The sequence below is a fragment of the Amblyraja radiata genome, chromosome 1 (genome assembly GCF_010909765.2).
Source record: "Amblyraja radiata isolate CabotCenter1 chromosome 1, sAmbRad1.1.pri, whole genome shotgun sequence".
Lineage (NCBI taxonomy): Eukaryota > Metazoa > Chordata > Chondrichthyes > Rajiformes > Rajidae > Amblyraja > Amblyraja radiata.
Window position 1 is genome coordinate 186,941,799 of NC_045956.1, and position 6,651 is coordinate 186,948,449.

Sequence of the window (6,651 nt, forward strand, 5' to 3'; positions counted from 1 at the left end):
ATGAACAGCATCCTCACGTAGCCCCCCTTCTGGCTGTCCAGATGGGAGAGAGCGGTGTGCAAGACCTGGGAGACCGCATAGTGTTGCTGGTTAGGGAGGAGATTAACGCAATAGAAAGGAAGGACATTAGCTTGGAGGATGTAGAATCAATATGGGTAGAGCGGCGAAACACTAAGGGGCAGAAAATGCTTGTGGGAGTGAAGTACTGGCCACCTAACAGTAGTAGTGCAGTTGGGGATGGCATCAAACAGGAAATTAGAAATGCGTGCAACAAAGGTAAAACCATTATAATGGGTGAATTCAATCTACATATAGATTGGGTGAATCATGTTGGCAGGGGTGCTGAGGAAGAGGGTTTCTTGGAATGTATGCGGGATAGTTTTCTAAACCAACATGTAGAGGAACCAACGAGAGAGCAGGCTATTCTAGACTGGGTATTGAGTAATGAGGAAGGGTTAGTTAGCAGTCTTGTTGTGCATGGCCCCTTGGGCAAGAGTGACCATAATATGGGTTGAGTTCTTCATTAGGATGGAGAGTGACATAATTAATCCAGAAACAATGGTTTTGAACTTAAAGAAAGGTAACTTTGAGGGTGTGAGACGTGAATTGGCCAAGATAGACTGGCAATTGATTCTTAAAGTGTTGACGGTGGACATGCAATGGAAGGCATTTAAAGGCTGCATGGATGAACTACAACAATTGTTCATTCCAGTTTGACAAAAGAATAAATCAGGGAAGGTAGTGCATCCGTGGATAACAAGGGAAATCAGGGATAGTATCAAAACAAAAGATGAATCATACAAATTAGCCAGAAAAAGCAGCCTACCAGAGGACTTGGAGAAATTCAGCAGAGGAGGACAAAGGGCTTAATTAGGAAAGGGAAAATAGATTATGAAAGAAAACTGTCAGGGAACATAAAAACTGACTGCAAAAGTTTTTATAGACATGTGAAGAGAAAAAGATTAGTTAAAACAAATGTAGGTCCCTTGCAGTCAGAAACAGGTGAATTGATCATGGGGAACAAGGACATGGCAGACCAATTGAATAACTACTTTGGTTCTGTCTTTACTAAGGAAGACTTAAATAATCTGCCGGAAATAGCATGGGACCGGGGGTCAAATGAGATGGAGGAACTGAGTGAAATCCAGGTTAGCGAGAAGTGGTGTTAGGTAAATTGAATGGATTAAAGGCCGATAAATCCCCAGGGGCACTTGGGCTGCACCCCAGAGTACTTAAGGAAGTAACCCCAGAAATAGTGGATGCATTAGTGATAATTTTTCATAACTCTTTAGATTCTGGAGTAGTTCCTGAGGATTGGAGGATAGCTAATGGGGAATTACCGACCAGTCTAATTAGTTAGTCTAACATCGGTAGTGGGGAAAGTACTAGAGTCAGTTATTAAAGATGTGATAGCAGCACATTTGGAAAGTGGTGAAATCATTGGACAAAGTCAGCATGTATTTATGAAAGGTAAATCATGTCTGACGAATCTTATAGAATTTTTCGAGGATGTAAATAGTAGAGAGGATAAGGGAGAACCAGTGGATGTGTTATATCAGGACTTTCAGAAGGCTTTCGACAAGGTCCCTCATAAGAGATTAGTATACAAACATAAAGCACACGGTATCGGGGGTTCAGTACAGGCAGACAGGAAGCAAAGAGTAGGAGTTAACGGGTCCTTTTCAGAATGGCAGGCAGTGACTAGTGGGGTACCGCAAGGCTCAGTGCTGTGATCCCAGCTATCTACAATATATATTAATGATTTGGACGAAGGAATTGAATGCAACATCTCCAAGTCTGCGGATGACACAAAGCTGGGGGCCAGTGTTAGCTGTGAGGAGGATGCTAGGAGGCTGCAAGGTGACTTGGATTGGTTGGGTGAGTGGGCAAATGCATAGCAGATGCAGTATAATTCGGATAAATGTGAGGTTATCCACTTTGGTGGCAAAAACAGGAAGGTAGACTGTTATCTGAATGGTGGCCGATTAGGAAAAATGTAGATGCAACGAGACCTGGGTGTCATGGTACACCAGTCATTGAAAGTAGGCATGCAGGTGCAGCAGGCTGTGAAGAAAGCAAATGGTATGTTAACATTCATAGCAAAAGGATTTGAGTATAGGAGTAGGGAGGTTCTACTGCAGTTGTACAGGGTCTTGGTGAGACCACACCTGGAGTATTGCGTACAGTTTTGGTCTCCTAATCTGAGGAAGGACATTCTTGCCATAGATGGAGTACAGAGAAGTTTCACCAGACTGATTCCTGGGATGTCAGGACTTTCATATGAAGAAAGACTGGAGAGACTCGGCTTGTACTCGCTAGAATTTAGAAGATTGAGGGGGGATCTTATAGAGACTTTCAAAATTCTTAAGGGGTTGGACAGGCTAGATGCAGGAAGATTGTTCCTGATGTTGGGGAAGTCCAGAACAAGAGGTCACAGTTTAAGGATAAAGGGGAAATGTTTTAGGACAGAGATGAGAAAAACATTTTTCACACAGAGAGTGGTGAATCTCTGGAATTCTCTGCCACAGAATGTAGTTGAGGACAGTTCATTTGCTATATTTAAGAGGGAGTTTGATGTGCCCCTTGTGGCTAAAGGGGAGAGAATGGAAAGAATGGTACAGGATACTGAGTTGGATGATCAGCCATGATCATATTGAATGGCAGTGCAGGCTCGAAGTCCGAATGGTCTACTCCTGCACCTATTTTCTATGTTTCTATGTGGAGAAGTGTTTCTGTGGCTTTTGAATGACCATCTCCGATGTGATAGAAGGCAGTACATCAAGTTCAAACCAGTTAGAATAGGAGTCGACCAGGACTGAATAATATTTACCGTGCCACTCGAAAATGTTTGCCGCCAGCGACGTCCAGGGCAATGCTGGTGGAGGTTGTTGTAGCTGTCTCTGTTTGTGCAGCGCCAGGTAGTTGCAGATGGGGCAGGTCCTGTCCCGTATGTACTTGGCCATGCCAGGCCTGTGGAACATGTTCTGTGCGTGGGCCAACATGGCATCGGTGCCTGGGTGGCCGCTGTGTTCTTCTTTGTAGCATTCGTCACGTTGTGAAGAAGGGATCACGATTTTGTGGCCTTTAACTATGACACCGTCCTGTATTACCAGTTCATCGCGGACTAAGAAGAACGGCTGCACCTCCAGCGGTGTGATGGATTGCCTGTCTGGCCAGCTTCTCTTCATTATGGATGAGAGTAGCTGGAGAGTGCCGTCGGCGGCTGTGTGTTCAGCTAGACGGCGCAATTGTTCCGTAGGAATAAAGTCAATGCTGAGAACCGTAAACTCGTCCCATTCGTAGGGGTGTCGTTCACGGGATGCCCGTAGTGCACGAGAGAGAGTGTCAGCAACGAACATGTGTTTACTCTTTTTGTAAACAATTTTGAAGTCAAATCGCAGGAGCTGCATCATCATACGCTACAGTCGTGCAGGTGCTGCGTGTATAGGTGCATTGAGGATGTCACCAGAGGTTGGTGGTCTGTCTCGACCGTGAAAACATTCCCAAAGACAAAGTCCTTGAATAACAAGCAAAGACCATAGCCGGCAACTCTTTCTTGATTTGCGCATAGTGCTGTTCGGTGTCCGTCATGGTGCGGGAGACATAGAAGACGGGACGTAAAATCCCATCGGCAGATGATTGTAGGCAGGTGGCGCCGAGCCCGTATCATGAGGCATCGCAGGTAACTGTGACAGTGCGCCTCAGGTCGAAAAACGTCAAGGTGGGAGCGCTGGTCAGCCTCGATTTTAAAGAATCAAATGCTAGTTGATGTTGCTGAAACCAGGACCAGGCAGGATCTTTCTGAGTTAGTTGTCTCAGAGGCGAACTCAGTTCACTGAGGTTCGGTATGAATTTTCCCAGATAGTTCACCATACCCAGGAATCGCTGCAAGCTAAACACGTCGGTGGGGGCTGGCATCTCTGTGATGGCAGCAGTCTTCTTCAGGTCGAGTTTGAGACCATCAGGAGTGAAAAAATGTCCAACATAGGTGACCTCTGGAACCCTGAACTTGCACTTATTAGGGTTGAATTTCAGGTTGATCTGACGTACCCGGTCCATGATAAGCTTTAGGTTGTTGTCATGCTCCGCTGTGTCTTTGCCATAAACCAGGATATCATCTACGATGATGGTACATGGGAGTCCCTGGAACAGCAGTTCCATGTTTCTCTGGAAGACTTTGCCGGCCAAGTTAATGCCGAATGGCATTCTGAGAAATTTAAATCTGCCAAACAGAGTGGCATATGTGGTCATGTTTGATGACTCGTCATCTAGCGGTATCTGCCAAAACGAGCTTTTAGCGTTGAGGACGGAAAATACTGTTGCTCGTCCGATCTGCGCAGTGACGTCCTCAACAGTCCTCATAGGATAATGTGGACGCCTGATGGTAGCGTTTTAATCTTTTGGGTTGATGCATGCACGGAGCTCATTTTTGTCTTTCTTAAGGGTGGCAACCATGGTGGAAACCCAGTCAGTGGGTTCACTGATCTCGGCTAGTATGCCCATGGAAACCATGTTTTTTAGTTCAGACTCAATTCTGTCTCTCATAGCGTGTGGCACACGGTGAAGTGCACGGCCAACTGGGTCAATATTGGGGTCAATGGATATTTTGTGGGTCACGGGCAGCTTGCCTCTTGTTGTGGAAGTAGTTATAATTAGGGCATCTCTGAGGGGGCTCATTGGCGAATACCCAATTAGCCGATTGAGAGGGTTCAGTCATAAATCTTGTTATCGGTCGGTGTTTGTAGTCTGTTGAAACCCGTCAGGTTTATGGTCTTCTCAGAGTCAAGCTGTTCGCTTAATGAAGCAACAAACTCAGATATTCGACAGGCATGTGTTGCTTGCTGAAGGGTTAAATCTGCATTCCGCAGTAACTCAGTCCTGAGCTTCTGATCAGCCATCCCAGATATGTTTGTCCCTTATCAGTTCATTTGTCATGGTTTGGAATCAGCACCTTTGAGCCATGTATTTTAAATCACAAATAAATCTCTCTACCGGCTCATCAGGAAGCTGGTGTCTTGCAAAGAATTTGGCTATTTCTAAAATGCGGTTCGATGGTAAGTCACATAGTTCACAGAATTTATGCAGCAAAACGCAGTCATGCATAGACTCGGCAGGCACATCTACCTGATCGTTGTCGTCATGGACAGCTGGTGAGTATTCAAAAGTTCGAGCTCTCATCATGGCTGCTGAGTCTAAATACCCACCACCCATTTTGAAGCAAGGCGAAGGGGGGGGGGGGGGTTGGTTCCCAAAGTCTGCATTTATCCCATAGTCAATGTTACTAAAACAGGGGTTTGGAGAATGGGAGAGGGAGAGGTGAGGGGAGGGGGGGAGGGGGGGAATGGGGAAGGGGAAGAGTGGAGCGGGGAAAAGGGAGGAAGAATGGGGGAGAGGGTAGGAGAGAAGGGTAGGGGTGTAGTTGAGAAGGAGGGATGGGGGTGGGTGGAGGGGAGTTCAGTCTACACTCACTGAATCCATCCCTGTGAACAGTTCTGGAGACAGTGATTGGATCTGGAAGCGTACCAATACATCTATAGATAAAACTGAACGACTCCGACATCGTTTTCATTTGCACAATTGATTTTATTGTATTAATTTTAATATATTCGTTTAAAATCCATGCATTGAAGGAAGAATATTTTTCAGCCCATCTGTGGTCCCTAACCCCAACCCCAACCCTAACCAGGCATCACCCACAGGACAACATACGTCAGTGTGTGACAGGGCGCAAGACATGATGAGACACCCAAATGTTGCCCCTGGATTTTGAACATATGTTTTGAACATATAGAGACACCGCGCATCACTATATGCGTCCACATGTCACGCCCGACCATGACGTGACAACCTCTTTCCAGGCTGTTACCGAAAATGTCACCCGTGGGATAGGCCCTTAACTCAGTCTGAAGAAGGATTTCGACCCTTAACGTCACCCATTCCTTTTCTCCAGAGATGCTGCCAAAGATACTGATGCTGCCTGTACGGCCGTGTTACTCCAGCTTTTTGTATCTATCTACAGTTTAAAGCAACATCTGCCGTTCCTTCTTATACATCTGCAGTTCATCGGAATGGAATCCAAGTGTGCGGCGCTGTAAGGCAGCAACTCTACTGCAACACCAGTGATCCTCCAATATATATGGTGTTTGTGTGCATTAACTCTATTTTTCAGTTGTAAATCAGGGGAGAGCGCGAACGCAGTCCCCCACTACCACAAATTTTGCAGTCCAGTATCCCGCATTTGGGGACATCGCAGGCGTCCTGGGAGAACTGCCTTTTAAAAAAATTCAAAATAGACTTTATTCAGGTTATAAATATATACAATACATCAAGTCGTCAGGTTTATTTGTCACATACACATACGAGATGTGCAGTGAAATGAAAGTGGCAATGCCTGCGGATTGTGCAAAAAACAACAGAACAGAATAGAACAGAATCAGTATTTACATATTAGAAAAAATCCAGCAATTTTAAAAATACACAACACAACAGTAAATTAGTCCCTGGTGAGATAAGAGTTTACAGTCCTAATGGCCTGTGGGAAGAAACTCCGTCTCATCCTCTGTTTTCACAGCATGACAGCGGAGGTTATTGCCTGACCGTAGCAGCTGGAAAAGTCAGTTGCTGGGGTGGGTCTCCCATAATGTTGCTGGC

The 6,651-nt window shown here is 45.5% G+C and overlaps 1 pseudogene; it reads right to left on the reverse strand.

The window, feature by feature from the left end:
* Positions 1–6,177: 6,177 nt before the first annotated feature.
* LOC116983832 lies at positions 6,178–6,282 on the reverse strand (annotated as a pseudogene).
* Positions 6,283–6,651: the final 369 nt, after the last annotated feature.